Source organism: Aegilops tauschii, chromosome 1, assembly GCF_002575655.3.
Source record: "Aegilops tauschii subsp. strangulata cultivar AL8/78 chromosome 1, Aet v6.0, whole genome shotgun sequence".
Classification (NCBI taxonomy): Eukaryota; Viridiplantae; Streptophyta; class Magnoliopsida; order Poales; family Poaceae; genus Aegilops; species Aegilops tauschii.
This window is the reverse complement of record NC_053035.3, coordinates 68925755-68937801: the sequence shown is the minus strand read 5'-3', so window position 1 is coordinate 68937801 and position 12047 is coordinate 68925755.

Below are 12047 nucleotides of genomic sequence, written 5' to 3'. Positions count from 1 at the left end.
CCGCAAGATTGAACCCAACGCTAAGCACTTCTCCCATTGCAAGAAAGATCAATCTAGTAGGCCAAAACAAACTGATAATTCGAAGAGACTTGCAAAGATAACCAATCATACATAAAAGAATTCAGAGGAGATTCAAATATTGTTCATAGATAAACTTGATCATAAACCCACAATTCATCGGTCTCAAAAAACACACCGCAAAAGAAGATTACATCGAATAGATCTCCACGAGAATCGTGGAGAACTTTGTATTGAGATCCAAAAAGAGAGAAGAAGCCATCTAGCTAATAACTATGGACCCAAGGTCTGAGGTAAACTACTCACACATCATCGGAGAGGCTATGGTGTTGATGTAGAAGCCCTCCGTGATCAATGCCCCCTCCGGCAGGACGCCGGAAAAGGCCCCAAGATGGGATCTCACGGGTACGGAAGGTTGCGGTGGTGGAATTAGGTTTTCGTGGATGCTTTTGTTGGTCTGGGGGTACGTAGGTATATATAGGAGGAAGAAGTACGTCGGTGGAGCAACGTGGGCCCCACAAGGGTGGAGGGCGCGCCCCCTACCTCGTGCTCTCCTGGTTGCTTTCTTGACGTAGGGTACAAGTCCTCTGGATCACGTTTGTTCCGAAAATCACGTTCCTGAATGTTTCATTCCGTTTGGACTCCGTTTGATATTCTTTTTTTGCGAAACTCTGAAATAGGCAAAAAACAGCAATTTGGGCTGGGCCTCCGGTTAATAGGTTAGTCCCAAAAATACTATAAAAGTGTATAACAAAGCCCATTAATCATCCAAAACAGAATATAATATAGCATGACGCAATCAAAAATTATAGATACGTTGGAGACGTATCAAGCATCCCCAAGCTTAATTCCTGCTCGTCCTCGAGTAGGTAAATGATAAAAACAGAATTTTTGATGCGGAATGCTAGTTGGCATAATTTTTTAATGTAACCCTCTTAATTGTGGTATGAATATTCAGATCCTAAAGATTCAAGATAAAAGTTTAATATTGACATAAAAGCAATAATACTTCAAGCATACTAACTAAGCAATTATGTCTTCTCAAAATAACATGGCCAAAGAAAGTTCATCCCTACAAAATCATATAGTTTAGTCATGCTCCATCTTTGTTACACAAGAATGCTCTCATCATGCACAACCCCGATGACAAGCCAAGCAATTGTTTCATACTTTAGTAATCTCAAACTTTTTCAACCTTCACGCAATACATGAGCGTGAGCCATGGATATAGCACTATGGGTGGAATAGAATATAATGATGGGGGTTATGTGGAGAAGACAAAAAAAGGATAAAGTCTCACATCAACGCGGCTAATCAACGGGCTATGGAGATGCCCATCGATTGATGTTAATGCAAGGAGTAGGGATTGCCATGCAACGAATGCACTAGAGCTATAAATGCATGAAAGCTCAACAAAAGAAACTAAGTGGGTGTGCATCCAACTTGCTTGCTCAGGAAGACCTAGGGCATTTGAGGAAGCCCATTGTTGGAATATACAAGCCAAGTTCTATAATGAAAAATTCCCACTAGTATATGAAAGTGACAAAACAAGAGACTCTCTATCATGAAAATCATGGTGCTACTTTGAAGCACAAGTGTGGAAAAAAGGATAGTAGCATTGTCCCTTTTTATTTTCTTTTTTTGGGCCTTCTTTTTTTTATTTGGCCTTTTTTTATTGGGACAATGCTCTATGAATGATGATCATCACACTTCTATTTATTGACAACTCAATGATTACAACTCGATACTAGAACAAGGTATGACTCTATATTTCTCGTTTGTGAAAAACAAGGATGCTACTGTTCACACCATTCTCCAAACTGAATACTTAGAGGACCTATTTCATCTGCCACTGACTGTGCAAGCTTTCCAGGAATTTGAGGCTATGGAGGACATACGCATTGCTTTAAGGGCCTCTGATACTTTGGATTACACGGATACCTGGAGTTACATATGGGGAACTGAGCAATTCTCTGTGGCTAAGGCATATAAAGTACTGATGGGAGTTAAAGTTGTACCATAGCAGTTCAATTGGATCTGGAGCAGTTCTTGTCAGCCAAAACATAAGGTGTTCTTTTGGGGACTACTTCATGACAGGCTCAATACTAGAAATCTTCTGAGAAGGAAATCTTTTCAGCTGGGCAGCTATAATTGTGCTGTCAACAATTGTCCACAGGAAGAGACTCTTCAGCACCTTTTCTGGACTTGCCCTTTTGCTGCACAGTGTTGGGATCTGATCTGCCCTTCAAGACAGGCAAATGTTTCAATCATGGAAGCTTTTCTTGATCTCAAGCAGAAACTTCATGTACCTTTCTTCATGGAGATAGTTATCCTTGCCTCTTGGGCTATTTGGATCTCCAGGAACAACATGATTTTCCAAGCAATTCAACCTAGCATTCAAAGGTGGAAAGCCATCTTCATGGAAGAGCTCTCTCTTCTCAGATTCAGAGTTAAAAAGAGCTATGCTGGAGCATACTATTTTTGGCTGGATAATCTTGTTCTGTAATCCTAGTTCTTAGTTGTTAGTGTTTTTTCTTTTCTCTTTCTTTTGGCTTCCTCCTTGGCTTATCTCAAGCCTTTTGTACTTTGGTTCCTTTCTGGGACTTTACTTTTTTTAGATTAATGAAAAATTGCAGTGGGGTCTTGCCCTACTGTGTATAGTCAAAAAAATGCCTCCGGCGGTATACCGGGATAGGCAATGAATCAAGAGTGACATGTATGAAAAATTATGAACGATGGCTTTGCCACAAATACGATGTCAACTACATGATCATGCAAAGCAATATGACAATGATGAACGTGTCATGATAAACGGAACGGTGGAAAGTTGCATGGCAATATATCTCGGAATGGCTATGGAAATGCCATAATAGGTAGGTATGGTGGCTGTTTTGAGGAAGATATAAGGAGGTTTATGTGTGAAAGAGCGTATCATATCACGGGGTTTGGATGCATCGGCGAAGTTTGCACCAACTCTCAATGTGAGAAAGGGCAATGCACGGTACCGAAGAGGCTAGCAATGATGGAAGGGTAAGAGTGCGTATAATCCATGGACTCAACATTAGTCATAAAGAACTCAAATACTTATTGCAAAAATCTACAAGTCATCAAAAACCAAGCACTACGCGCATGCTCCTAGGGGGATAGATTGGTAGGAAAAGATCATCGCTCGTCCCCGACCGCCAATCATAAGGAAGACAATCAAAGAACACCTCATGTTTCAAATTTGTTACATAACGTTTACCATACGTGCATGCTACGGAACTTGCAAACTTCAACACAAGTATTTCTCAATTTCACAACTACTCAACTAGCACAACTTTAATATCACTACCTCCATATCTCAAAACAATCATCAATCATCAAACTTCTCTTAGTATTCAGCACACTCATAAGAAAGTTTTTTACTAGTCTTGAATACTTAGCATATTAGGATTAATTTTCCTACTTAAGCAAATTACCATGCTGTTTAAGACTCTCAAAATAATATAAGTGAAGCATGAGAGAATAATAGTTTCTATAAAACAAATCCACCACCATGCTCTAAAATATATAAGTGAAGCACTAGAGCAAAAACTATATAGCTCAAAAGATATAAGTGAAGCACATAGAGTATTCTAATAAATTCCGAATCATGTGTGTTTGTCTAAAAAGGTGTGTACAGCAAAGATGATTGTCACAAAGTAACAAATAAAGACTCAAATCATACAAGACGCTCCAAGCAAAACACTTATCATGTGGTGAATAAAAATATAGCTCCAAGTAAAGTTACCGATGGAAGTAGACGAAATAGGGGATGCCTTCCGGGGCATCCCCAAGCTTTGGCTTTTTGGTGTCCTTAGATTATCTTGGGGGTGCCATGGGCATCCCCAAGCTTAGGCTCTTGCCACTCCTTGTTCCATAATCCATCAAATCTTTTACCCAAAACTTGAAAACTTCACAACACAAAACTTAACAGAAAATCTCGTGAGCTCCGTTAGCGAAAGAAAACAAAACACCACTTCAAGGTACTGTAATGAACTCATTCTTTATTTATATTGGTGTTAAACCTACTGTATTCCAACTTCTCTATGGTTTATAAACTATTTTACTAGCCATAGATTCATCAAAATAAGCAAACAACACACGAAAAACAGAATCTTTCAAAAACAGAACAGTCTGTAGTAATCTGTAACTAACGCAAACTTCTAGAACTCAAAAAATTCAGCCAAAATAGGACGTCCTATAAAATTTGTTTATTGATCAGCAGCAATTGGAATCAATATTTTATCACGTTCTGGTGATTTTTAACAATTATTTTCGTGAACAGAAAGTTTCTGGAATTTTCAGCAAGATCAAATAACTATCATCCAAGAAGATCCTATAGGTTTAACTTGGCACAAACACTAATTAAAACATTAAAAAATCTAACCAAAGGCTAGATCAAAGATTTATTCCAAAACAGAAGCAAAAAGCAAAAAACTAAAAATAAAATTGGGTTGCCTCCCAACAAGCGCTATTGTTTAACGCCCCTAGCTAGGCATAAAAGCAAGGATAGATCTAGGTATTGCCATCTTTGGTAGGCAATTCTTCAATAAGACACCTATCACCCTTAGGAGTTTCTTTCTTTATATTAATTATCAAACTTCTAGGCACAAAATCAAGAAAATCATTTGCAACAAACGGTTCCTTAATGATAGCAAAAAGATTGGGATGAACACTTATTGATTTTAGATCCGCATTTTCCTTACTAGAGGATTCACCCTTATTTTTAGGAACATAAACAAGCTTGGCAAATTTAGTTGGAGGACTTGGAGTATTCTTTACGGAAGAAAAGGAGGTCCCCAAGTTGGTAATGATACCCTCAAGTTTATCGATTCTAGTGGAATCCTGATTTATTCTTTCATCAACTATGGGTTCCTTCTCCTTAATATTTTTCAAAGTGACTCCTACTTTAGATCCATATCGGGTAATTTGGTTGTGGATCTTTTTATCCAAATTTTCAATTAACTCTACAGTAGCAACTTTATTTTCAATAATTTCAAGTCTTTGCATTACATGCTCCAAAGTTAACATAGTTCCATTAACCAAAAGAGGTGGTGAGCCAAACAAATCAATCATAGCATTATAAGAATCAAAAGTATGGCTACCCAAGAAATTCCCTCCGGTAATGGTATCAAGAATATATCTGTACCAAGGAGTAGCGCCTACATAAAAATTGTGGAGAAGAACGGAAGTAGATTGCTTCCTGGTAGATCTATTTTGAGCATTGCAAATTCTATACCAAGCGTCTTTTAGATTTTCTCCCTCCCTTTGCTTAAAATTAAGAACTTCATTCTCAGGAGACAACAGAGAAGATAGAGGACTAGCCATAACGACAAGCAAGCGAAGAACAGGCGAACGGGAAAAGCGAGGGTGAATAAAACGGCAAGGGTGAAGTGGGGGAGAGGAAAACGAGAGGCAAATGGCAAATAATGTAATGCGGGAGATAAGAGTTTGTGATGGGTACTTGGTATTTGACTTTTGCGTAGACTCCCCGGCAACGGCGCCAGAAATCCTTCTTACTACCTCCTGAGCACTGCGTTGGTTTTCCCTTGAAGAGGAAAGGGTGATGCAGCAAAGTAGCGTAAGTATTTCCCTCAGTTTTGAGAACCAATGTATCAATCCAGTAGGAGGCCACGCCCAAGTCCCTCGCACCTACACAAACAAATATAAACCTCGCAACCAACGCAATAAAGGGGTTGTCAATCCCTTCACGGTCACTTACGAAAGTGAGATCTGATAGATATGATAAGATAATATTTTTGTTATTTTTATAACAAAGATGCAAAGTAAAATAAAAGGCAATAAAAATAGCTAAGTGTTGGAAGATTAATATGATGGAAAATAGACCCCGGGGCCATAGGTTTCACTAGTGGCTTCTCTCAAGAGCATAAGTATTACGGTGGGTGAACAAATTACTGTTGAGAAATTGATAGAATTGAGCATAGTTATGAGAATATCTAGGTATCACTACTAGAATCAGCTAATTTGCCATTTGCCATCTCTTTGCCGTCTGCTAGCTGACGGCAAAGAAGCTCTTTGCCATCAGCTACCCAAAAGCAGACGGCAAAGAAATGGCAGACGACAAAGAAGCTCTTTGCCATCTGCGAGCTCTTTGCCGTCCGCTGGCAGACGGCAAAGAGAGAGGTGGCCCCCACCCCCCGCCCGTTTGGGAAAAACTTAACGCCCCACCTCTTTGCCGTCTGCCAAAAAGGCGGACGGCAAAGAGCCGATTACCTAACGGCCCGTACCCCCCCCGCCCATTACTCTCTGTTCTCTCCCTCTCTCTCCTCCCCGACGCGCCCCGCCACCGTGCACATCCCACCCCACCGCCGCCGCCGCCGCCGCCGCCCCCCGTCGCCCCGCCACCCGCCGCCCCCACCCCTCCGCCCCGTCGCCCCCTCCCCCCGTCGCCCCCCACCCGCCGCCCGGCGCCGCCCCATCGCCCCCTCCGCCCCGTCGCCCCCCCACCCCTCCGCCCCGTCGCCCCCTCGCCCCGTCGCCCCCCACCCCTCCGCCCGGCCAGCGCCACCCCCGCCGCCCCTCCGTCGGCGAGCGCCACCCCGCCGCCCCTCCGTCGGCGAGCGCCCCTCCGACGCCCCTCCGTCGGCGAGCACCCCACCCCTGCCGCAGGTGAGCCCCACCCCTCTTCTCCTTTTTTTTCTGTTTTTAGTTTAGATTACTTTTAGTTTACTTTTAGATTTAGTTTAGTTTAGTTTTTTAGTTTTAGTTTTTTTTCCTATTTTTTTCTGTTTTTTAGTTTAGATTACTTTTAGTTTAGTTTTAGTTTTGTTTTAGGTTACTTAGTGCTAGGTTTAAGAAGAGGAAAAAGGAGGAGAAGAAGAAGAAGAAGAAGAGGAGGAGGAGGAGGAGGAGAAGAAAGAAGAAGAAGAAGAAGAAGAAGAAGAAAGAGGAGAGGAGGAGGAGGAGAAAGCTAGAGGAGAGGAGGAGAAGAAGAAGACCACCGACACCCCGACCCCGACCACCGACACCCCGACCCCGACCACCGACACCCCGACACCTGACACCCCGACCACCGACACCCCGACCTCGACGACCGACCCCGACCCGGCACCCCGACCCCGAGACCCCGACCCCGACCCCGACCCCGACCCCGAGACCCCGACCCCGAGCCTGACCCGACACCCCGACCCCGACACCGACACGGCACCCCGACCCCGACCCGGCACCCCGACCCGACACCCCGACCCTAAGACCCCGACCCCGAGCCTGACCCGACACCCCGACCCCGACACCGACACGGCACCCCGACCCCGACCCGGCACCCCGACCCGACACCCCGACCCCGAGACCCCGACCCCGACCCCGACACCCCGACCCCGAGCCTGACCCGACACCCCGACCCCGACACCGACACGGCACCCCGACCCCGACCCGGCACCCCGACACGGCACCCCGACCCCGACCCGGCACCCCGACCCGAGACCCCGACCCCGACACGGCACCCCGACACCGACACGACACCCCGACCCCCGACACCTCCCGAAAAGGTGTTCTTTGGCCTTCGAGAAGCCAACGGGGTCATATATTTGTGAATTATTAGTTAGGTCATATATTTTTCAATTTTGTTATGAAAAACATCATATATAATTGTGTTGATCGGGTAGTTTTAAATGTGCAGTTGTTTCATCGCTGCGAGGTTTGGTGTTCGACGACCTCGCCGTGCGTTTGACGAGCTCTGCCCCTTCATTCGTGGGTGAGCACAAATGACATGTCCTCCTCCCCCATTAATTATTTGATCTATTCCGATGAAACTTGATAGCTAGCTATATATGTGTCTTGAATCATCAGTATGCGTAACCAATATGTGTCTCCCGTTCGAAAGCGTCATAGTTATAAATATGCATGCATTTGCATATTTATAACCTTGATTCTTTTGAATTGTCCAACGCTATCCATGGACAACCCGAGTATGTTTAGATTGGGTTCGTTTTCCCATATGCTTTGCTCCGGATCCGACGCATAAATTTCGTCAGTGCCTCCCCTGTTGTTCTCCGGGTACACATCCTCTTTGTTTATTGCAGAGACGTGTATCAGGAGAACAACGGGGAGGTGCTGCCGAAATTTTGCGTAGGATCCGGAGCATAGCATGGGAAAATGAACCCAATCTAAACATACTCGGGTGAGATTAGGACCTATCATTACCTATTAGAGTGTAGGTTGCATGGACGTAATAAAATTGACAAAGTAGATCAACTGATGAATATATACATGGTGAATTATATATATATATATTTGTTGTGTGTCTAGTAGCTCCGAAAGTCAAGATGAGTGATCGTGCGTGGATGTACACCGGTCACACTGGTCAGAACAAATGGAGCACTGAATGGTTCACAAAAACCAAGGGGTTTGTGCGAGCCGCATTTGCAAATGGCCAGAGGAAAACCTGGTGCCCCTGTTTACGGTGCGGCAATTGGGAAAAGAGGAGAGAGGCTGAAATGGGCAAACACCTGCAGAAGAGTGGTTTTACGCCCGATTATACGGTGTGGACTTTTCATGGTGAGTCTGCCCAACGTGACCGAGCTGAGGTGGATCATCGTCGCACCGACGAGCATGGTACCGGGATGGAAAACATGGTGCACGACTTCGATGATGCTCGGGATTCGGACGAGGAGATGGAGGAATCTGCAAAGGCCTTCAATGAAATGTTGGAGTCTTCAAAACGTCCGCTCCATGAGCACACTGAGCTTTGTCAGTTGGATGCCATCTCACAAGTAATGGCTCTGAAGGCTCAGTTCAACTTGGGCAGAGAATGCTACGATGCAATGATGATAGTATTTGGACGCTTTCTACCCAAAGGCCATGTAATGCCTGCAAACCTGTACCAGTCGGACAAAATCCTCCGTGCACTCAAGATGCCCTATGATAAGATACATGCCTGTGAGAAAGGATGTGTCTTGTTTAGGCTTGACTATGCAGACTTGAACTATTGTCCCATTTGCAAGTCTTCCAGGTATGTTGTGGTAGACAACGGTATGGGTGAGAAGACACAGACCAAAATCCCCGTTAGTGTTCTTCGGTATATGCCAATCGTACCAAGACTTCAACGTCTTTTCATGGTCGAAGAGATGGCCAGACAATGACATGGCACAAAACGGGCAAAAGAACCGAACTAGATGCAGATGGGAATATGATGATTGTACACACATCGGATGGTGTTGCGTGGAAAAAGTTTGATGAATTACATGGTGACAAAGCGGCAGATCCGAGGCATCCTCGAGTCGGCATCAGCACGGATGGGTTCAGTGTGTTTGGTATGACGGCAGCCCAATACAGTTGTTGGCCCGTATTTGTCTTTCCACTCAATCTCCCCCTCGGACAGATTATGCAAAGAAAGAACATTTTCCTGACGTTGATAATTCCAGGGCCCAACTATCCGGGGAAAAATATGAATGTGTACATGCAACCGCTTAAGGACGAATTGCAAGAAGCCTGGGATAATGGGTTCAAGACATACGACGCCTATAGCAAACGGAACTTCATAATGCGTGTCTGGTACATGTACTCGACGCATGACTTGCCGGCGTATGCGCTATTCGTTGGCTGGTGTGTGCATGGAAGGTTCCCGTGCCCCACATGCAAGGGAGCTCTTGAGTTTCGTTGGCTTCAGGCCGGTCGCAAGTTTTCTTGCTTCGACATGCATAGACAGTTCCTGAATCCTCGCCATAAGTTCAGGAAAGACAAGAAGAACTTCATCAGAGGTAGAGTTGTCAAAAACTCTGCACCACCTGCATTGACAGGCCAACAACCCCTGGATTAGTTAAACGCTCTCGAGCCAGATCCAGAGCGTCCATGGTACTTCAAGGGGTATAATTCTAAGCACGCCTGGACTCACAAAACATGCTTATGGGATCTGCCTTACTTCAAAGACCTCCTTTGCCCACACAACATCGACGTGATGCACACTGAGAAGAATATCGCCGAGGCACTTTTTGGTACATTGTTTGGCATAGATGGGAAGTCAAAGGATAATACTAAGGCTAGAGTCGATCTGGAGGCGCTATGTGATAGGCCGTTACAAAACATGAAAGAACCGAAAGGAAAGCAGAACTGGACGAAGCCAAAGGCATGGTTCAATCTTGGAAGGCCAGCTATGAGGGAAATTATCTTGTGGGTGAAAATGCAGTTGATGTTCCCCAATGGGTATGCAGCGAATCTACAGAGGGGAGCCAGTCTTGATAAATTGAAGATATTTGGTCTCAAGAGTCATGATTGGCACATATGGATTGAGCGGGTAATGCCGGTGATGTTGCGTGGCTTCATCCCTGAGGATGAATGGCTAGTACTGGCAGAACTCAGCTATTTCTTCCGTGTTCTTTGTGCGAAAGAACTATCGCCTGGCGTGCTAGAAGAAATGGAAGAGTTGGCACCAGAGTTGATCTGCAAGTTAGAGAAGATCTTTCCACCGGGCTTCTTTAATCCAATGCAACATTTGATTTTGCATCTCCCGACCGAGGCAAGATTGGGGGGGCCGTGCAAAATCGTTGGTGCTACCCAACTGAGAGGATGCAGAAGACGCTTCGACAAAAATGTAAAAATAAACGTAGAATTGAAGCATCGATGGCTGAGGCATTCATCACTGAGGAGGCGGCAAACTTCGTGACAGCACACTACGAAGCCAAAAATCGTCATTTGCATAATCCGAAGCCTCGGTACAATGCTGACGACCCTAAAAAGGGTGGATCCAACCTCAGCCTATTCAAAGGGAATCTCGCACCAGCCAGTGTTTCAAATCCAGTATCTTTGGATAACGAACAATGGCGGACCATTTCGTTGTATATCTTCAACAACCTGATAGAAGTGCGGCCGTACATCGAGTAAGTTCTCGGTACATAGTTTCGCAACTTCTATTTCCTTTGAACTGCTCTTATTCCTGGATATTTCATACAGTCGATACGTCGCCTTATTCTCGTATGGAGCGGTGATCCGAAAGGATTCTGTCGAAGAGTATGAGCTTCTCGCAAAGCAAGGAGGCGGCTATCCCGGTTTCATCTCTTGGTTCAAACAAACGGTAATTTCTATTAGACTTGTAGGCTAATTTGTAGGCGGCTATCCCGGTTTCATTCGCTAATTTGCAACAATCCTTTCATATTAAACTTGTAGGCTAATTCAGAGTCTATGGACGCCGAATTTAGACAAGTCGCTAATGGTTTTGACTATAAGGTCCGTTCATTTGACAAATACGACATCAACGGGTATCGCTTTCGTACCTATGGCAAAGAGCTATCTATGGCCGACCGAAAGTCTACAAATTGTTGTGTATCTGCTATCGGCGAAGGAGGTACCGAGTATTATGGGAGAGTTGAAGCAATTTATGAACTTCTATTCTATGGTGAAAACCCACCGAATGTCCTAGTCTTCAAATGTTATTGGTTTCAGCCGAAGGAGACTAGAAGGACTCATGAACATATAGGGCTAGTTGAAATCAACCAAAGCACCCATTTAGATGTTCCTGATGTCTATATTACGGCTCAACAGGCGACCCAAGTATTCTATCTACCGTGGGCCTGCCAAACTAATCCAAATCTGAAAGGTTGGGATGTCGTTTATGAAGTGCCGCCACGTGCTAGACTATCTTCCCCAAAGGAAGAGGATTATGAACCTCACATTAACCCAGACACATATGAAGGAGAATTCTTCCAAGAGACACGTCTTTCCAAAAAGTGTTTCAAGAACCGCTATACTTCACCCCAAAACATTGAAGTAGACAGCGACAGTGAATCCGACATCACCCCAGAGGAGGAACAAGAAGAGCCGGAACAAGAAGAGGTTACTGCTGCGGATGACCTGTCATTGCTTGACCGATTACGTCAAGGTGGCCTTCCACATGTTGATTCCACTGAACCCGATGAGCCTGTCATTGATTATAGTGATGATGATGATTATGCATTTATTGATGATACTGGTCGAGATTATTAGTAGTGTCAGGTATTAAAAAAATTTATGTTGTACTTGATGATGATACACTTAAGTGATACACATATTAT